At 41.3% G+C, this 23,061-nt stretch overlaps 1 long non-coding RNA gene across 1 annotated transcript in view; it reads left to right on the top strand.

Annotated features, from left to right (window-relative positions):
• LOC131105661 (uncharacterized) overlaps positions 1 to 23,061 on the top strand; it is a 66,428-nt gene that overhangs the window by 30,243 nt on the left and 13,124 nt on the right. The window lies entirely within an intron of this gene.

Genomic DNA, 23,061 nt, shown 5'->3' with positions numbered 1-23,061 from the left:
AATATGGAGTCCATGATAGCAATCTATACCAGCGTGTGTGACCGCTCACGTTTCGCATTTGGATTTCTAGAATCTTTGTTTACATATTTTGCCTGGCTCTCACTGCCTTTCTGGCAGCAGCTAAGTAGCTCATTTTTTGTCCTAAGGGTTGCTATCACGTTCATTGGTTACATGCTAGCTAACTTTTTTAAAGTGTTACTCATAATCTTGCTTTGTTATCATTATAATATACTGTCAATAGAACTATGTGGTAGAAATGTTTGCATACAGTATTTGTACTTGTATGAGGGTTGTAATTATACCTTGTGGATTTCTTGTTGACTTAGTGCTCTGGTAGTTGAGATAATGAGTTGTCATGTCACAGGTCATTGCACAGGGGCTGGTCTCAAATTTCATGGCGCAAGGTGGTGCAGGGTGGCGGAGCGTGGCGCAGCCCACGCAGTGGTAATGTGGTCCAGTGCACCACTGTGCGCTGCCAATTTGGTAGACTGGATTGTGCCAAGATGGGCGTGGTGGCCCACCAACCAGGGGAGGAGTCGACATTTTCAGCTTGGCGCAGTGATAAATTCATGCCAAAACAACACGGCAAATGTGAGGAGAAAGCTCGCCAGCTTCAACCTGGTCCAGTTGGGGCGCAGGCGAAGCGCAGCCTGCATAATGGTAAATTGGCTGACAGGTGCACAGTACAGACAAGTCACCAAAATATCATTTCGGTGGGAAAAACAATGACAGCAAGCACTATTTAATGTAAGCATCAGGAACAGATGGACATCGCTCCCACATGCTATCGTGGTTTTAAAAAAAAATTACAAATAAATGATGGCTATGTCGTGGTTTACTACAGCCTATAAGTTGGAAATAAATACATATTTGAGCAAATGTTATATATTCCTGGCCTAAATAAACCATTTTCAATCATAACGATGTTCTAAATAAACTACATTTATAAACTAAAAACACAACAGGCAAAATAGCAACATAATCGCAGTCATCATCATCATCGAGGCTATACACCAGCTAAAACTCAACTCTGAATCCCTGACGTCACTTCCTGTCCACAAGTCCGGAAGTCATTTAATGGAACACACACAAGCATGAGTCTTGGGTCTTATTTTTTCTGATTACATATATCTACTATATTGTGTAATGTGTGTAAAATACCAGCCGAATGTGATATAATATGGGGTTAAGATAGTATATGTAAGACAATTTTAAGATTGGTCAATATATATTATTGTTAATTTATTGTATTATCTAAATAGCTGGAAGCACAAGTGAATAGTTTGATAATATTGTCTTGCCTCAGTGATCTTGGGGGGGGTGCACGAGTGCTGCCGGCAATGAGGGGAGCTGTGGTTCTTTGAGGAGAAGCATGAGTTCCATCATGTACTGTGACATTTTGAGGCAGAAAACTGCAAGTTATATCCAGGTTTCATTCCTATAGAATATGTAATAAAATGGCTGGGGTGTACTCACTTTTGTGAGATACGGCGTCAATTTTCTCCCTAGTATCTACGTTGTTTCGACCCACACGTGTTGCATGCACACACACACACACACCTACAGGCTGTTGCTTCTTCCCATCAGCACCTCTCCACACACATTTATTATTCATGGCAATCAAATAAGTCAGGTGGTCGAAGAAAGTTGCGCTCTCGCTTCATACTTTGCTGCTTAGCTTCCACCTCCTCGTCTCCTCTGCAACGAATTACTTTCATTGCCACAAACACTCCTTGCAGCCGTCGGCAGCTTCAGCCAGCCACTGATGCACGCAGGCGGTCCGCGCAAGCCCTCCCCATTTTGGGAAAATGAGCAATTCTCTCATTGTAATAATGCGCCTCTGTCATCTCCCCATTATCGGCATGATAAAAGATGAAATATTCAGGGAGGCTGGCCTCCTAACCTGATCTGGGCGCGATATTGGGCCTGTGGAAAATGAGTTTTATCAGCTTTAATATACTCCTTGGCAGACTGACCCTTGAAATTAAACATTATTACAGAGCGGATATTTAAAAAACCGGGGCCACAAATTACATCAAAATGAAAATATTAAGGGACATTACGGCTATATCAAGTAGCGCTTCTCCTCTCTCTCTTCTCACACCAGCTTTCCTCGTCCTGACACCCCGTCTCTCTCATCCTCCATTGCATCGCCAACCCCCCCCCCCACCACTTTCAAGCGACCCTGATAGTTGGGCTGCAGCCTGCGAAGCTGTAGGTGTCACTGGTGTGTGTTTGTGTGTGTGTGTCTGCAATGGGCTGGCAGGAAAATAATAACAAATTCCGCCTGTCCCACCCAGCTTCATACGTCTGAATAAACAAATTATACCTCCTCGCTCTCATCACCTGCTTTATTGAGAGTGGAGGGCAGAGGAAATGTGTAGGCGTCTCACGCGGGGGGAAAAAAAAATAGTGCACAATCATACTGTATCGGTGTTTGATGTGTGTATACGGCACACTAATAGTGTGTGTTCTGCTTTGATAGTCTTGGCTGTCAGTACTGTATGTCGTATGGAGCTGCTTCTAATAATTATTTATTGTGAAAACTATAATTAATGCTTTTTATTCACCAGTTGGTGTCCACACAATCAAATGATGATGGCTCATTCCTCCAATAGTGGCCGCCCCTCTAGTCGGCGCCGTACCCCAATTAGGTGTCAGGTGCCTTGTCATGAGCCAATAAAACAATACCATTGTATTATTATTATCGTACATGTTGTATGTTGTTTTTGGAAACATCGTAATTGATAATAAGCAGATTTAAATATTATAAAAAAAATGCATTTGTTCCTGTTTAGCAAATAGATGCCACATTCCATTATATGAGGAAATGTTATTTCTTTAGTGATGAGGTCATGCTGTGTTTTTTTTTTTTAATCTAGTTTTAGACATTCAGTCAATATATGATGCTCTAGCAAAATAATACTCCAAAGTGAGTTTCTAAAATCACTTTCAACATAAAAAAAATCTGTCCTTAGCCATCAAATAAGGGATAAAGCGACATTAGTTCTATGAAGTGTGTGGTGATTTGTCACTTTGTGTGTGTGTGTGTGTGTGTGTGTGTGTGTGGTGGTGGTGGGGTGTTTGAGAAATGCAATAAAAGGCGGAGGAGAGATGTGATTTGAATAGATTTCAGAGGAAGTCAGTCCTCCGGAGGGGGAGGAGGGTGGGAGGGGGTAGTTGGATGAGTAAGCAACGTCCCCGAGGACCGAATTAAAACTTTACTTTTGGTCACAGCAAACCTGCACCCCCCCCCCCCCCCCCCCCCCACAGCCAACCCCCTCATCATAGTGCTCCTTGGCTTATCTTCTGCATGTGTTTGTCTATTTTGGTGTGTGTGTGTGTGTCTCTCGCACCACGCAAATACAGCGGCCTCCCCTCGCCCTGAGGTTATGGGGGTGTGCACACACACACAGATGAGTATTCACAGCAGCATGTCCCTCTTCCTTCCTTAAGCCAGCACTGGGGAGCTTTGCACATTACCACTGTGTATATCCATCTAAATAGTTGTGTTTTTTACAAAAAAATATTGTGGAAATTTGACTGAATAACAACAGTAAACGAAAGTAAGAATGGGTACCGACCGAAATCACATAAAATCAAACGGGACTGAGGTTTGTGACTGTGACGGAATGGATGAGGAGGTGATAGCTGGGTTGCAGTTACCAAACAGACGTACTGTATTTGTATCAAGTGAAGTCAGTACAAAGGCTGCATTACATGCACTCTTTGCACATGTGGAAATTGGTCATTTTGGATAAGGTTATGATGAATATAAGCCATTGTGATGAGAAAAAAGTTCAAGAAACAAGCAAAAGATGTAGAGAAAGATGGTTGCCCCTTGCTCTCATCGAGTCTGATTTTAATTTAATGTATGCACTATTAAGGAAAAATTAGTCAAGGATTAGGAGTAGGATTGAATGTTTTCGCAGCTAGAGCATAAAAAACCTGTTTGACTTTACAAATAGGGGTTTTAACATTAAGAGAGGCCTGTAGACATGAAATAACACCCCAATAGTCACTCCTGTTATTATTTTGTTTACATCCCATGGTGCATGTGAGCTAACTAGATATACTCTGTAGTTTTTTTTTATTATTCTAAACTTAAATGTTTCAAACGGAGTGGGGAAGGACAAAGAAGCCAAAAACTTACCACTTCCACATGGAATGAGAGGAGAACCTTCAGGGTTTCCCCTAGGATTTTTTTTGAAGCTGTGATGGTGGGTTGCATGGGAGACGTACTGCTGTGTCATGCCGCTTTATATTAAAAAAAAATGAATAGAATTTACCGTCAGTAATAATGTCAACATCACGGTTGTGCAGTCATTTAACTTTAAATGCTTGTCTCTCTGCCTTTTTATTCTTCCTGTCCTTATGAGATACCTCCTACTATAAACATAGAGAAGATACCTAGGGCCCTATAATGTCCATTTTAACAGAATCACGGATGGAATCACAATATTGGCCAATAAAACCACAATTCACTGTTAAACGCGTAATCTCGATATGCGATATTGACCGTGTGAATTTTGAAGCGACAACCGGAAGCATCTGCTCAACAGTTGGCAAAGTTTCAAACTCTTGTCACTGAGCTTGAGCTCGTCAGCACTCACACCGTGTGAGTGTGGATTGTAAGCTTGTAAACCCATTAGAAATCGCAGGAGAATATACATCAATACTCACAGTGTTATCAAAAGTCATCAGTGAATGCTAAAATCATCACACAGCAACTTAACACTAAAAAGATTGGTAAGAGGAGGGTAGGCAGGGGATGATCTGGGCTGTGAAGACACTTTGAAGAAAAAGAGAAAGTGACCAGTGACCCTAATAATTGACAATAACTAAAAACAAAGAGTAGTATAATATCTATGATAGTTTTTATCTATGATAAAATAGCTATTCAGTCTACTGGGGGAATAGTTAATACTGTAAATAGCTGTTTTTCCCCAGTGGGAGCTTTTCTCTATGTAACAGACTGCCAGGAGTTGAGTCTTCAGGTGGGACATCAAAGTTGGCTCGGTGTCAAGCCTGACAACGTGCAATCCACTTCTCCAGGTTGAAGGCTGTTCTCAAAACAACACAAAAAGTGTTGTCTCATGTGTCTCCATAATGCCCAATTCCCATTTCCGACTGCCTCCTTATATGTTCATGCCTAGAACAGGCCCTGGTAGAAGATGGCACACAGTTTGAAAATCTGTGTTGCTAACAGTAGTCTCTTCAATGTTAGCACAACATTTTAATCACATTTTCACTGTGTTATTACGAGCCATGAAGAGCCTCTTTCAAAGACATTGTGTTGACTTGTGGACTCCTATAGAGCAGCGACGCACAATAACAGCACAGAAAGCTTTCTAGATCTTCCAGAATGTATCTGCACCTATTCAACTATATTTCGTTTGTATTCCACCCTGGTTGGTGACACTCCAGAGGGCTTAAAAGGACTTCCAGTTTGTGCCGCTAGCTCTATCGGAGTTGATAAACGGTATACTGCGCATAAACCATTTACACTTTGCTATTTTGCACTGATGTCCAACATGGAGTTCCTGAGCAGAAAGTGAGGACGCAGCAATCTGATCAGGCCATGCAAAGGGGGTGTGGGAAACCGGGAGAAAAGAGAGGGAAAAATGTGAATAGGAAAATGTGGAATCAACACCACAGGGGTTGCTTGCCAGGAGGGAGGAAAACGGCATCGGGATAATGGTTTTCTCTATCCCTTCTACACTCTCTCTATCTCTCTTTTCCCTGCCACTTGATTCATTATGCTGATATACACAGTATTTGCTTCCAGACCGAGCCCCCTCCCCTCATGGAGCACACACTGGCAAACGTATAGAGACACGCACACACATACACACAGCAAGGTGATGGTGCCGCTGCCATAAATATAGCAAACGACACAGCCCGGCAGCTGAGCAAGGTCAGCCTGGGCCCGGCATGACAGTGCCGTGGGCGCTGCAGCGAGCTCCTATTAGGAATGCACACGGATAGCTCATTAGGACAGGCCCCTGAGGCCCCCCCTCCCCACCGCTACCACCACCTTCCCTACCCGCCCCAAACACACACACACACACACACAAGCACATACAAACAACATTGATCCATTTACTGTTTAATTGCAAAGTTACCATGCAACGGAACACGAGATGCTCTCTGACCACGTTCCTGCTGCTTCTAACTTCATTCCACATGGGAAGAGCTTGTTGTTGATTTGTGTGTGTGTGTGTGTTGAAATTGTGTGTTGCGCTTCGAAAGACAGCCAAGTTAGGTTGACCACAGATTTATGTAAATGTGTGAGCAACTTTTCCCATAGAAAGGAACTGAATGCTTTCCAGAATAAAACTGTTGGAGTAACTGTAATTTTTTTCAAGTGTAAAAATAAGTCAAGCACAGTATGAAATGTAAAAATAAACAATGTGACAAAGGTCTAAATTTAGCCTAAATTTGACATATTTGTCTGCTGGAATGTATCCATGTTGCCGGAATCAAAGATGTTTTTCAATCAAAGATTATTTTTTGGAATAGGTGCAACAAAAAAAGCTCCAAAAACTAAACCCCAGAAAAAGTAAAATTAGAATGAATCCTTTGACAACCTAGTCCAAAATTTATCGGCCCTTTGTATTGAGTTGTGGACTCCTAAAGAGCAGCTCAATTCAACAACCAGCACAGAAAGCTTTCTAGATCTTCTAGAATCTGCACCTATTTCAGCTCTATTTATTTGGATTTTATGGTTCCCTTGAAAACTGCATGTTTTAATGGATTCCATTGATGTCCCGCCAAAGGTACGCCCACTCCACTGTGGTTGGTCACACTCCCAAGGGCTTAGGAGGACTTCCGGTGTTGTGCTGCAAGCTGCCGAACCCAACTTTATATGTATAGGAGTTGATGATAAATGCCGATTTATCTTTTTAAAATGTCCGCTTTTAACACACAGACATGTATTGGATCTCTAATCCGATCCGAAAGTAGAGACTGGACAGTCTGAAGTTTCTCAAGAAAAGAGAGTAGGTCCTGTGTGTATACTTGTTGTTCTTAAACACTGAGATCCTTTTTTCATGTTCATAAAAAAAGTCAAAGAAAAAGCAAAACGTGGCCATGAGGGAAGACATCACTTAATTTTGGTGCATCATTCCCAATCCTTATATGAGACATGAACACACGTCTTTCTCTTTTCTGTGCATTCTAAAGATATAAAACGGCTACAAAGACGCACATAATGGGAACACTTATTCAGCCGATAAAATCTTCTGAACAAAACTTGAAGATGTTTGAAGATGTAGATGTAATGTGATGATTGATCCAAGTGTAAAAAGACGTTAAGCCCCATGTTATAATAACCACAAAGCATGGTATGTATGTTGACACTTAGAATTCATGCCAATTTCCCCTGAAAGTATTTGTCGTATTAAAAACAATTGTACAACTTCAGGGGGTGTTCAACAGCGTGAGCAAAAACCTGATACAGTGTGACAGGATTAGCGGTCCTGTTGGTGCAAAGGTGCCTTGTTTACACAAGCTTCCTGCTGTTGGTTTCTCATCTATGGAAATGACACATTTTAAAAATGGGACTTTTGGTTTAGGACAAATTAAAGGGGCCACACCTGTACTTTTGGTACAGTAAATATCCTAAAAGTAGTCCGGTGTAGGTCTATATATATGTGACTCATCAGATTAGTGTAATACGGTATCTAATAATACATTACATTAATAATAAATTCCTTATCAGAAAGTCTATTTGCCTCTTTAGTTGTGCAGAACATTTGAATCACACTGTTATATGAGTGATGTGAAGTCACCTGTTTTGAGTCCATTTTTTCTGATTTCAGAGCATACTTCAATGCAGCCGTAAACTGCATGTCCGCATGAAAAAGTTGCCTAGTGCGAGTGAACGTACCAATAAGGAGACAATTACTGTGTTCATCTGTTCATTTGTTTGTGTTATGTGAAACAGGAAGTAAGTTTCACAAATTCTATATTTAGAATTTGATGGAAAGGATAATGTATATGTATATATGTATATATGTATATGTATATGTATATGTATATATGTATATGTGTATATATATATGTAAGGACACCTCTTATAATGTTGGCAATTAAGTGGGCATCACTGTATTTGTGTGTGTGTGTGGTGTGTTGGGGGGGGGGGGGTTGTCGATGGGGGCGATCGCAGGTAAAAATGTGTGTGTGCGCGTTGGTGAACACAGTCCAAGTGCTTGGCTCATGCTCCGGACACGCTTCAGAGACTCTGTGAATGTTGCACACCCCCCTACCTCCACCCCCCCCCCCATGCACACCCGTCCTCAGACACATGCTGACACACGCGAACACACACACGCACACACACACTTTTATTTACAGCGCCATCCCATTCCTCCATTTAATCAGCAAGATCCAATCCTATTGTAGCGGAATAATTTTGCCATCCATCGATGATGTGATGGTTTTCCTCAGTCCTCTTCTGGGTCAGTTACTGTATTGATCCCCAAGGAAATGTAGGAAAGTTTTGTGTGTGCGTGTATGTGTGTGTGTGTGTGTGTATAACCTGAAAAGACCTCCTCCGTGTGTCCAATGACCGTCCACTCCATGCCACTCTTCAGATAGAAAATGCATTGGATACTGATTGTCCCCCAACCTTCCCATGCCAACCTCCTCCCCCTGCGCTGCCGGGGGTGGTGTCAGTCTGGCAGGACTCGGGGGCCCGTCAGGCGACTAGTGGGCCGTGACGGGCAGCAGCTCCGCGGCCCCTCTCCGCTCACAGTCTGGCGCCCGCTGAGGTCTTTTCGTCCGGGGAGCCCAGCTTGCCAAAGTGACCTCGCTCAAACTGCTTGAGCGTGTGTTAACAATAAAAAAAAAATATATATATATATATATATATATATACACACAAACCACATCAGGTATAAGTGGATAATCTGACAAGCAAATCAGCCAACATTGTGTTTATATAATAACACACAAGTGCACGCATTGTCACACTTATCCGTTCATAAATCGTGAATGTGAAAAATCATATCACAAGTCGGGTATCTATGAAGGTGTAGATCATTTGATTGATTTCATTGTGTTTTTATTGCTTGCTGTCATTTTCGACTGTTGGTGATATTTTATTGGTTTATTAGAACCCACAAGACGAGATGATGCATGAGATTTGGTCCACGAGAATGAGACGAGACGAGACTGTAACATTCATTTTCAGAAAAGTAGAATGAAAGAAAACGATTGGATGAACTTGTTTTGCAGCCGCATTTTGAAATTGACGCTGAAAGATATTATTGTCAACATCTACAGCTAAGCATGCAATTAAATTTAAATAGATTTTAGACGTGCATTTCATGGTGCTACGGCGGCGGGGCTCACTCCTTGCACCAACTTGGCGGATGCTTCACTTGTGTTGATGCCTTGTATTTAATTACAGAATAAATGCATGTTGCACAAACACTTAAATATCGACCCTCACTTGCTAAATATAGCAACTATGTTGCTAAATTATCAACATGGATCTCTTCTAAGTATGAGGTGTGTTATGAAATGGAACCAATGATGATGGGTGCTTCAAAGTTAGCGCCGAGGCAAATGTAATGAACGTCAATAGAACCACTCAGTTGTTACGACTGCAGACAAGTCCTAACATCTTTTTGGGGTTGATCTTACAATGGAACAAAAATTGGCGAAACAAGACTTGCTGACATTTGGAACACTCAGGTTGGTTGGCTTGCCAGGGAGTGCAGGGACGGTTGGTCAGCAAACGCATCAGCACAGTCAGGCAGGGAAGATGATGAATCCCACCGCCAAAAGTGGTCAAAAATGTCAAAAACAATCTTACTTAAACATTGAAGAAAGCCAGTGTTGCCACTAGAGAATCGTTAACAAGCTGATGACGTTTCCTCCTCTGGGGTGGGGGCTTTAAGGGATGCCATCAAGGATGATGCAGTGATGATTCTACATCAGAGCCATCAAAGATGTTGCCATAAAAGAATGAAAAGTAGGAAACAGGAGGAGGGGAACGATGGATGGATGGATCCACGGGGGACCAGTGACTGGCAGTGTTTATATTTTACAGTACTTTATTTATCAAGCAGATTTCCACTCAAACAGTATGGCCGTTGCATTTATGCTATTTTGTGGTCAATTTTCTGAATAGTGTTTTGTGGAAAAGAAAAATTGTTCAGTGACACTTGAAAAAGTTAGTACGTACTCAATGAACTTGATGTCCACTTCCTTGTGGGGCCAAAACAAGCTCCAAACTAAAAAAAAAAACAAAAACTCACAAAATGCCACTGTGGTAAAAAGTCACATTTGGAGTCCGAAGACGAGACGTTAGGTAGCTAGCTTGGCCTTTAAGTGTATGTGTTTTTCTTTCTTTGCATGTTATTAGAGTTAGGGATCAGGGAACAGCAACCTCCTCAGAGCCTCCTCATTCATTCATTCATTCATTTTCTACCAAAGCTTTTCATTTAGCCTGCCTGTTGAGGTCCACTGGCGTAGATGTCCTTGGTATCGAACACGTACAGCATGTGTGTAAATAAATTCATTCATTCATTCATTTTCTACCGCTTTTTCCTCCGAGGGTCGCGGGGGTGCTGGAGCCTATCCCAGCTGTCTTCGGGTGAGAGGCGGGGTACACCCTGGACTGGTCGCCAGCCAATCACAGGGCACATATAGACAAACAACCATTCACACTCACATTCATACCTAAGGACAATTTGGAGTCACCAATTGACCTAGCATGTTTTTGGAATGTGGGAGGAAACCGGAGTACCAGGAGAAAACCCACGCATGCACGGGGGAGAACATGCAAACTCCACACAGAGATGGCCGAGGCTGGAATTGAACCCTGGTCTCCTAGCTGTGAGGTCTGCGCGCTAACCACTCGACCGCCGTTCCCCCCCCTCCTCATAAAAACAAAAATAGTCTGGAGCCGCACAACATTACACAGCATATCAACATTTTGAGTTGAGTTGTGGACTCCTATAGAGCAGCTACACACAATAACCTGCGCAGAAAACGTATTAGATTTTGCAGAATTTGCACCTAATCCAGCTGCATTTCTTTGCATTTTTGCTTTCAAACACTGAATTCAGTAAGCCTTTTTGAGTGGTTCCCATATTTGTGTAAAATCAAAACAATTTTTTTTTAAACTTTAAAATGAAAAAGCCCATAATTTCAGCATATCAGTATTTGTTCAATGGCTTTCTTTGCAGAGAGGCATTCTTTCATTCTCTGAATCATTTTATTTTTTTCTGAATCATTTATTTTTTTAATTAGATAGATGCTCTGATGTTTTTCTGAACGGTTCTTTCATGTATTCTCCATCTGTGCAATAACAGCTTCCCCCTCCTTCCGATCTCATGTGCAGCCCAATGTTGCCAACTTGGATTTGATGACTCGTGATGACTTTATTTTATGAAAAGTGACTAGTGACAAATGTAAGGATTTTTCCTGCCGTTGTTGTGAGATATTTCTGATATACTGTTCTGCGGTCGCTGCCGAGAGGTCCTCCCACCTCACAGCAGTCACAAGCAGTGATTGCACAATCAGCTCCCACAACACACCGTTTGACTCGCCTGGAGTCACCACCTCGGCGATTAGCGTGTCGCGGGGCTGCGAGCACTTAGCTACAGCCGCTTCTTGTTATAAAATACTATATTGCAATGTTTTTTTTCCGAAAATGCACATTTCCACTACTTCGGTGTTAAAAAATTACAGTTCTCGGCGAAGGGAGATGTTCTGAAGATCCACGGGTTCCCGACCCCTCATTTAGGTCAATGCACTTTTTTTTGTAAAAACAAATAACTTCTGGTTTGATAGTATTTTTAATAGCTCTCCTGAAAGTCATCTTTTTAATCAGGCAATTTTGCCTTCGACCCCTTGAAGTAGCGCTCTGTCACCTCCGCTTCCAAATGTCTCACTGTTCTTGAAGAGCGGGGAGACGCCACTCCTCTTTCTCTTACTGCACACGAGGAGGAGAATAATAATAATAATAATGATGATGATATTAATAATTTCATGCGCCAGGAAGCAACCAGGTGCGCTACACAAACAATTTCTATCTCTGGTGGCAAAAACACAACATCACCACCTTCAGTGCCTCTACCGCCGTTGTCGTGTCTCTCCTGTGACCAAACTGTGAGCTGAGACACCCCCCCCCCCCATTCCATCCCTGAGAGGGTGATGCAGTGAGGTGACAGCGTTGGGGAGGAGAGCTTAGTGTGTGCGTTTGTTTGTGCTGCTTCCTTTTCCCCTTTTTTTCTGTCTTGTGACTTCACATCCAGTTCAAGTACTCTTTGCAGCAAGTACATGATAATCCAAAAGTGTGTGTGTGTGTGTTTGCGTGCTTACTTTGCACACCCCCCTTTTCCCCTCGTTGCCCCGCCCTACCTCAGCCCCGTGGAGATGCGTCGGGGTCAGGGAATATGGGGAAGAGGAACAGAGGGAGGCCGCACTCGACGACTTGAAAGGAATTCTAATGAGGCGGCAGCACAGTCGCACTGCCTATTCCCACGACAACAGGCCCCAAACAAATAGCTGCATTTGAAGTCCCCTCGTTTTATGACTTTGAAAACGCTGCTAGAGTGTGCTGCTTCTTGTTGTTGTTTTTGTGTTGTGTGTGTTTGTCTACCTCTAGTGTTTTTTTTTTTTTTCTTAGAAGAAAGTGTCCAGGGAGATGATTGGCTTTAATGTCTACACTGAAGGATGTAATTATTGTCAGCTATGACCAAATAAACTATTTTTTTCATATTTATTTCTATGTGTAATTACCACAGCCATTGGCTGTGCCTCCTCCCCAATAAACACTTCAATCAAGAGAACTCCGAAGCTGCCAGGAGATCATTAAAAGATGCTTACTGAACCCGAGAAGCAGGTAATCATCAACATTTTCCGCTTTTCTGACAGCAATCACATTTTCTACTGCTTTCTTTTGTTTTCCGCTGTAAAGGCCCAAATTATGTAGGCATACGCTAGCGCAGGGGTGTCTAAACTTTTTCCACCAAGGTCGCATGCAGAAAACCTGAAGGATTCATGGGGGGGGGACTGCTTTGATGTACAGTTTCATTTGCATTAAAGATGCTAAAAGCAGCTACAGTGAAGAAAATAAGTATTTGAACACCCTGCTATTTTGCTATTTCTCCCACTTAGAAATCATGGAGGGGTCTGAAATTTTCATCGTAGGTGCATGTCCACTGTGAGAGAGATAAACTAAAAAGAAAAATCCAGAAATCACAATGCATGATTTTTTAACAATTTATTTGTGTGATACAGCTGCAAATAAGTATTTGAACACCTGTGTATCATCTAGAATTCTGACCCTGAAAGACCTGTTAGTCTGCCCATTAGAAGTCCACCTGCACTCCATGTATCATCCTGAATCAGATGCACCTGTTTGAGGTCGTTAGCTGCATAAAGACACCTGTCCACCCCATACAATCAGTAAGACTTTAACTTGTAACATGGCGAAGACCAAAGAGCTGTCCAAAGACACCAGAGACAAAATTGTACACCTCCACAAGGCTGGAAAGGGCTACGGAGCAATTACCAAGCAGCTTGGTGAAAAAAGGTCCACTGTTGGAGCTATCATTAGAAAATGGAAGAAGCTAAACATGACGGTCAATCTCAATCGGAGTGGAGCCCCATGCAAGATATCACCTCGTGGGGTCTCAATGATTCTAAGAAAGGTGAGGAATCAGCCCAGAACTACACGACAGGACTTGGTCAATGACCTGAAAAGAGCTGGGACCACCGTTTCCAAGGTTACTGTAGGTAATACACTAAGACGTCATGATGTGAAATCATGCATGGCACGAAAGGTTCCCCTGCTTAAACCAGCACATGTCAAGGCCCGTCTTAAGTTTGCATATGACCATTTGGATGATACAGAGGAGTCATGGGAGAAAGTTTTATGGTCAGATGAGACCAAAATAGAACTTTTTGGTCATAATTCCAATAAGCGTGTTTGGAGGAAGAAGAATGAAGAGTACAATCCGAAGAACACCATCCCTACTGTGAAGCATGGGGGTGGTAGCATCATGCTTTGGGGGTGTTTTTCTGCACATGGGACAGGACGAGTGCACTGCATTAAAGAGAGGATGACTGGGGCCGTGTATTGTGAGATTTTGGGGAACAACCTCCTTCCCTCTGTCAGAGCATTGAAGATGGGTCGTGGCTGGGTCTTCCAACACGACAACGACCCGAAGCACACAGCCAGGAAAACCAAGGAGTGGCTCCGTAAGAAGCATATCAAGGTTCTAGCATGGCCCAGCCAGTCTCCAGACCTGAACCCAATCGAAAATCTTTGGAGGGAGCTCAAACTCCGTGTTTCTCAGCGACAGCCCAGAAACCTGACTGATCTAGAGAAGATCTGTGTGGAGGAGTGGGCCAAGATCCCTCCTGCAGTGTGTGCAAACCTGGTGAAAAACTACAGGAAACGTTTGACCTCTGTAATAGCAAACAAAGGCTACTGTACCAAATATTAACATTCATTTTCTCAGGTGTTCAAATACTTATTAGCAGCTGTATCACACAAATAAATTGTTAAAAAAATCATGCATTGTGATTTCTGGATTTTTCTTTTTAGTTTATCTCTCTCACAGTGGACATGCACCTACGATGAAAATTTCAGACCCCTCCATGATTTCTAAGTGGGAGAAATAGCAAAATAGCAGGGTGTTCAAATACTTATTTTCTTCACTGTATCTGAACAAAACATTGACATTAGTGATGCTCAGATCAGGGTTTTATGGTAACGATTTCGATACTGATCACCCAGGACTGAAATGGACTGATACTGATCACATGGATTAATTGTACATTGTGTCGTTTATTTATGATGAATAAACGTATGAAGAGGTTGAGTGGTTAGCGCGCAGACCTCACAGCTAGGAGCCCAGGGTTCAATTCCACCCTCGGCCATCTCTGTGTGGAGTTTGCATGTTCTCCCCGTGCATGCGTGGGTTTTCTCCGGGTACTCCAGTTTCCTCCCACATTCCAAAAACATGCTAGGTTAATTGGCGACTCCAAATTGTCCATAGGTATGAATGTGAGTGTGAATGGTTGTTTGTCTATATGTGCCCTGTGATTGGCTGGCGACCAGTCCAGGGTGTACCCCGCCGCTCGTCCGAAGACAGCTGGGATAGGCTCCAGCAACCCACCCCCGCGACCCTCGTGAGGAAAAGCGGTAGAAAATGAATGAATGAATGAAACGTATGAAGATTGGACAGGTAGGACAACTCCAAGGTTCCCGGGCTGCCAGGAGGGCCAGAAATAGGTAATTACGCCGATACGTGCTTTAATGTTAAACTCTCCTAAAGTCTCATCGCTAAAGTTTTTGCTAGTTGCTAGTATCTCCAGCAGGGGTTCTCAAATGGTCTCAACCTGGGACCCATGTTTTCAAGTGGTCACTAAGGTGCTATCCACTTTTATTTATGCACATTACTGCATGTCCACAGTGTATTTTTATTTTTAAGGACTTTATTAAGGTCATTCATTAAGAAAATGAGGAATAAATAACATGATGGTCACACTGTTCAAATCTCCGCTTGGACATCTCCGTGTGGAGTTTGCATGTTCTCTCCTCATGTATGTGTGCGTTTTCGCCCGTTTCCTCCCACATTCCAAAAACATGCTAGGTTAATTGGCGATTCCAAATTGTCCATAGGTATGAATGTGAGTGTGAATGGTTGTTTGTCTATATGTGCCCTGTGATTGGCTGGCGACCAGTCCAGGGTGTACTCTGCCTCTCACCTGAAGAAAGCTGGGATAGGCTCCAGCATATCTCTGTGACCCTCATGAGGATAAGCGATATAGAAAAAAAATAATGGATGATACCCGTATATATGTAAATAATACATAAATTCACAAATTTGCAATGGGTACACAACAGGAGGAGAATATTGCTGAATTTGACTTTGAAATAATAAAATAATAATAAAATTCTGACATTGGTAGTTGAAATTGAAATATTTAATATACAATATTTATATTAAATATTATTCATTCATTCATTTTCTACCGCTTATCCTCACAAGGGTGGTGGGGGTGCTGGAGCCTATCCCAGCTGTCTTCGGGTGAGAGGCGGGGTACACCCTGGACTGGTCGCCAGCCAATCACAGGGCACATATAGACAAACAACCATTCACACTCACATTCATACCTATAGACAATTTGGAGTCACCAATTAACCTAGCATGTTTTTGGAATGTGGGAGGAAACCCACGCATGCACGGGGAGAACATGCAAACTCCACATAGAGATGGCCGAGGGTGGAATTGAACCCTGGTATTCTAGCTGTGAGGTCTATTAATATTTATATTAAAGAAAATATAAATAAAATATTTTGTGTAATTTTTGACTAGTTATCTGCAGGCTTTTGTGTCCCCACCCACCAGTTGAGAATCACAGATCTCGACCAGGGGTGTCCACAGTGTGGCCCGTCGCTTATTTTTTTTTAATCACATTAAGTAAATGTTAAGAGAAAAAATGTTTAAATGTTAAATGTCACAATAATAATAAAATATTTGCTTTACCGAACAACTATGCAAAGTTGAAGTGTTGGGTTTTTTCTTATTATACTTAATTGCTTAGCATATATTGACATGCATTGGACTGCATTTAGTATAATAAACAAACAATGAAAAATATCAAAGGCATTTTGCATATATGCATACGTAGTACATATGAATGACTAATGCCTAAACTCCCTTCCGCTATTAATAAAGGTCAGGTACTCACTGTAGCTGAGTAAATGATTAAAGATCCTATTTAAAGAAATGTGGTCAGTAGATTTTAACAAATAGAACATAAACTTGTCACAGTTATTAACTTCCCATATTTAGACGAGACAATGAAAGTGGCTGATTCAAGGATAAGACGCTTACTAGTTGTATGCATTAATATTAATACCTCTGCCCCCTTTTTGCAGTGCATGTGCTTGCTTTTCTGACAAGCTCAGAATGCATGTACAACAGAGCCCCTATGAACCCAAGCCTCATTTTATGTCTCAGTCCAGTGGCCGCCCCGGCTCGGATTGACTGACGGCGGTGGCCTAACTCCTCCATCTGTGCAGACGTTGGCTGAGCTCGTCAAAGTTGTCCTCCCCGGTCCCTGCTGTTGCTGCAGCGCGACGAGTCGAGCCGTGTAAACAGTAAATAATAAACAAGTGCGCTAATGTATTATTAAGGGAATCACTTTCAGCAAGTGGGACAGGATGAAACATATACACCGCCCCGTCACCCCCCCGCCTCTCCTTTGAAACTTACATTTGTTATGGATTGGCGATGTTGTGTGTTGATTGTGGATTTTTTTGAGATGACCATCATGTATCCCGCTGGGCAGCTTTTCTTCTGCATTTAAGTACTGTTAATTGTTTTAGTGTCTCACACAAGACCAGGTTTTACAAGGTTAAACTGAAGTTTGCACAATTTGTGTCCAAGAAGGAGTAGGAAGAAGCAGAGCTTAGTTAATAAGTGAATATTACTGCTATGGAATTGATTTAAGTGGTTAATTTATTAATGTAAGTAATTCGACCATCAATGGGTACTTTATGATCACCCCAGGGAGAAATTGTTACACAGCAAGAAGTACATAAAACAACAAGGAACCATAAATTAAGTCAATAATACAAGTCTTGCTGTGCAAATAAATATAAAATGAGTACACAAGGAGGAGAATATTGCTTAATTTTACTTTGAAATAATAAAATAATAAAATTTTGACATTGGTGGTTGAAATTGAAATATTTATTTAATATATAATTTATATTAAATATTATATTACATTCATTCATTCATTTTCTACCGCTTATCCTCACAAGGGTCGTGGGGGTGCTGGAGTCTATCCCAGCTGTCTTCGGGTGATTGCCCCAGGGAGAAATTGTTACACAGCAAGAAGTACATAAGCCAACAAGGAACCATAAATTAAGTCAATAATACAAGACTTGCTGTGCAAATAAATATAAAATTGACTGAAGCAGAAAAAAATATCAATGGATGATACCGTATATATGTAAATAATGCATAAATTCACAAAATAAGTCACAAATTTGCAATGAGTACACAACAAGGAGGAGGGAGAATATTGCTTAAATTTACTTTAATTTTACAGAAAAAAAAATAGTGAGCAACAGGATTATTACCATAAACAAATTACAGCTTGTATAGTAATAAGCCCTTCAAGAGGGGGAAAAAAAAAATCTTATTTTCATTGATACTCGCCAAAAAGAATCCAAATCCTGAAAAGTGTCATCCCCCCTTAATACCTTCCAACTTGTCTTGTCCCGAGCTATCATCAAAGCTGTTTAAAAACAATCAAATATGCCAGCAGCGTGTTGACTGTTATTGTACAGCAGTAGCAGCTCCAAAAAGCTGCTTGTGGAGCGTGTAAATGGAATATCCTCCTCCAGTGGCTTATTGAGCAGCATAATTACGTCGCACATATTGAATTCCACTAATGCTCCAAAGGTAGGTCTTATTTAATAGCACAAACTCCCCCTCCCTCCAGCCCCGAGGGGAGGTCTATTGCTATGATTTGGATCCTTTTTCCTCCTCCGCTACATGTTTAGAAATGTGGCCCCCACGTTAGACTGGAGAGTACCTGGTACCTCCAGAGTCATAATTCTGTGCTAGTCAGCAGCGTATGTGATTATTTAGCCTTCAGCGTGCCATATATTTACATGGTGACTCATTTATTTCCAGGCATAAACCTTTTTTACTGGCTTTTGAGGGGAAATTGATAACAAGGCGATGATGATGAGCAGATGCCACACTCGCTGATTGCAAGGACACCCGAGTCTTAGGGTTACGGCTTTTTCTCCAAATCCTTGAATGAAATTAGAAGAGATTAGAGGAGGGTATGTCTAATTTTCACAGAGAAACAATCACTGTGTTTTAGCCCCAGGGCTTGTACTGTATATCACTTGGTAGTACCCTCCTCGGCCTGAAGATGGCAGCCAAAACCTAGTTAGTGGTGTCCATCTGAAGACATGGACTCCGTAGGTCAAATGAATTTTTATTGTAGGAGCAGACTTCAAACCTGACTGTGTTTGTTTCACTTAAAGCCCAGCAGTCAAAGTAGTAAAGCAGACATTTAAGCCTTGTCATATTTAAGTTGGATGCATTTGTCAGGGTGCTGCAATCAAGAGAGGAGGTAAAGCAGGATGGATGAGAGTGGAATGGTTGGACTATTTATTATTTCTATTTGTTTATTTACACTCTTTGTAGACTGTCACAGCCACAAATGTAACAGTTGTGTGTAAATTAAAGAGCAGTTGATCAACTAGACAATGGAATTCTGGAGAAAGTGCTGACACTGAGGTGAAATGTTGTGCGGAAAACGTAGGATTATGGGAAGAGTGGGGATTTTGTGGAAAAGTAAACTTCCCGAAGAAGATGAATGGGTTGAAAAATATGGAACTTGGAAAAATGTGGGAATTTTTGAACCAGACAATGTGGATTTTCAAGAAAACTGTATTTTGGGAATACGGATTGTATGTCAACATGTTTTGAATGAGCAGAATCAGACTGTTTTTATATGGGAATGTTGACAAATGTGGATGTAGTATGTTAGTATGTCAACACCAAAGGGAATTTTTATGGGAAAAATGTGTAATCTTCGGAAAAAGTTAGAAAATAGCCAGCATGTCTTGAAATAATTAGAATTTGGAAAATGGAACTTGATTCTGTGTGTCTCCACACAGCCAGAAATGACACATGGATGGTTAGAATGAAGTAGTAACAATTAGATCAATTTAGATTGTGTTGGAAAATGCGGAATTAGGAGAAAAACAAGAATTTTGTTAGAGCATGACAAATAAGCACCCAACATTTTGACATTGGATTGGTTTCAAAATCAAATCTCCATTCATTTCAATTGTAATTTTTGGTGTGGAAAATGTGGAATTTCGGGAAAAACAAGAATAATTTGTATTACGGATTTTTTTTTTGGCGGTGCAGCATTCACACAATAAAATAAAAATGCAGTGTCACTTTTCTGAGTTGGAAATAAACACATACTAACGTATGAACGCTTCGTCATTGCATCAGCTGCTTATCCCTTCCTCATCCTCGGCTGAGACAAAGGAGGAGACAATAGGGAGCTTTGCATGGAGGGGCGGGGGGCACAAACAGATGAGGGGTGGTGAAGGCGGAAAGGTCATACAGGTCAGGGATCTGCTGGCGTATTTTTTTATTTTTTTTTTTATCCGACTACCACCACGGGTAGGCTGGGTCATGTCTGGCCCGTCACAGTCCACTGCACCATTACTGACGGCTCATATTGATACCCCAACAATGTGTGTGTGCACCTCATATGCTGTGGGACTCCTAGGGGTGTGTGTGTGTGTGTGTGTGTGTGTGTGTGTGTGAGTGTGTGTGAGGACCATTATTTGTTATCGTTCTGCTCTGCAGGCCTGGCAGTTCAAGTGAACAAAGTGGTGCTGGTATGATTTTCCAAAAGCAGCCTCGGACACAATAGGGTGGGCAGTCAAAAAGCGGGGACACCCCCTTTTGTGAAGGGGGGAGGAGGGGGTGTTAGGGGCCTCTTCCTGGTCAAAATCAATAAAGGAGAAGCCATGCAAGTATAACAGAATCATTACTGTCTTCAGGGCTTGAGGGGGATTGATACACAATGTGTGCTTTGACACCTGTTGTTTCCATCCTCATGGTGTCCTTCATCCAAAGATGACTTCATGCTAGTCAGTGTAACCTCCAAGGTCAAACGCAGTCCCCTTGCAGGACTATGGTTCAGCTTTTGAAAGCTAAAGTTGAAGCAATTACCCCATAAAAACAATCAAGTACCATAATCCCTCTCCACTTTGCTGTTTGAATTTCCCAGCTTCACTCTGTCATGGTTTTTAAAAATATATATTAGTTAATAAATCATGCTGTGATGTGGCTGAATACGGCCGGTTATTATTATTATTAAAATGGTTTGTTTTTTGGCCTAAATGAAACATGTTCAAGCTTAAAAATGTCTAAATGAGCTAAAATACAGATGAGACAGTCAGAAGATGCATTCAAAGACGCTGATGATATGTAGTATTCCATACTGGTCACTAGGTGTCAGTACAGAGACTTCATTGCCATAAAAACAGCAGCCTTTTGTTGCAGTACTATTCGTTATATTCTATTATGACGTCTCCTATATTTGCTTATGCACGTGTAAAGATTACTTTAGGGGTATAATTTCATTTCTAGAAGTTGAAAACCGTAAACAGGTGGAACAAATTAACCTTAAACACATTACTGTAATCTGTTCTATATGTAAATTATCTGTACCTAATTTGATCAAGTTGTGGTGCATCTTGCATCTAGCCAGTGGACCAGCCTACTGGTGGTCTACCATAGGCTCACCGTCACATGGCACTAAAATACTTGTCTATAACACTCTGTGTATAACTGGAAATTACATATCTGGGTTATTGTGAAAATGCATGCTGCATACATGCAGTGCAGATATCCGATTTTTTTGTAATTATTCGACAAATGGACTTGGTGAAACCAATGAAACATTTTGCTTGATGGCAGCCATGGTTTTCAACCAAACTTGCTCAAATGGTACACACATGCTTGTCAGTACATGAAAGATGTGTACCAAATTTTACATGAACACCCTTAATTTGAGCATGAGTTGACAGTTTCCTAGTCAACTCGTATTATGGCATCAAACATTAGCCACGTTTACATGGACCCAAATATTCCAATTCCATTCGGGTTATTTGCTCAAACTGAAAGAATCTACACCTCATTCCGAAAAAAAGTGCCAATCCGAATGAATATATAATCAGATTCACAGGGATGGAATATTCCTTTAACCAATCCGATTGAGGTATCTTGTACCCGCTCAATCGGAAAGTTGTCAGACTGCGTTCTTCTTCGTGGTGTTTTTCTTCTTCTGTTTATTGGCGGTTGGCAAGCAGCTTTCGTGTGCATTACCGCCATCTGTGGAACAGAATCTAAACCCTTCTATACGCCATTCACAAGTCCAGTTTTATTAAAAAAGAAAATACATATCTATATAAAGCATGTGCCGAGCTTAATTATAAAATATTAGCAAGACTGAACTTTATCTTTTCCTTTTCCCGGAGGCGTTCTTTAAATTTCAAGACTGGACGAAGGAAAAACTGGCAATTCGGATTAAAAAAAAAATAATTATTTTTTTTGGGCAAATATATGAAACATTACAGTGAATTTCTTACATCCATCAAAATATAACTTTCCATTATTTACATTTGTATTCAACTACCTGATCAAAAGCCCAAAAGGAGTAGGCTGAAGCAAAAGCTTATAAATGCCTGCCCGTTTTTACAAGATATAATCATGTTCATGCCACAGTCTTGTTGTTGTTATTATTATCACCATTATTATAATCATCATTAATATTACGATTTTCATCATTATAGTTATAACAAATTTAGGATTTTTTTTTTTTTGGTTATTCCAACAAATGAAAGACAAACTCAAGGAAGTCGGTATCACGTGATGTTGGTGTTTACGCTTGACTGTGCTTGCCCCATTGACTATTATGGTTGATTATAGTGGCGCATGTAGACATGCAATTGGAATATTCCTTTACCATGTATACCATTGCTTTCGGAAAGGTCATTCGGAAAGAGAAAAACTCCTCATGTAAACGTGGCTATTGAGAGTTTAATAACAGCGCCACCATGTGGTGATTTTGTCTGAAAAATAGTATCACAGCCAACAGTGTGGGTGCATGTGCAAATTTTTACCATTTTGAGTGCAGGGGTTCATGAGTTAAAAGTCACATGACTACTATATGTTGTTGGACATCGACTTGTAGAAGCACACCTTGTTGACTGGTAAAAAAGCATAGGGTGCAATTCATCATTGATACCGGCTAGTCCAAGCTGACATGATGTAACTGTTTTTGTGAGAAATTGGTGTTTACACTGTGCTTTTTTTTTTTTTAAATCATATTTTGGACTTGTGCAACCTATTCAGGGTATCCGTGCACGTCCTCCACGCCGTTTTCACATCTACAGCACTCATTCTTCTTCAAACATGCGCCATTGTCAAACAGCGTGTTCAGTCTTTCTTAAACAAGAACCAA

Source organism: Doryrhamphus excisus, chromosome 17 (assembly GCF_030265055.1).
Source record: "Doryrhamphus excisus isolate RoL2022-K1 chromosome 17, RoL_Dexc_1.0, whole genome shotgun sequence".
Classification (NCBI taxonomy): Eukaryota; Metazoa; Chordata; class Actinopteri; order Syngnathiformes; family Syngnathidae; genus Doryrhamphus; species Doryrhamphus excisus.
Note: the sequence above shows the minus strand (reverse complement) of the source record. Positions and strands in the feature narration are given on the sequence as shown.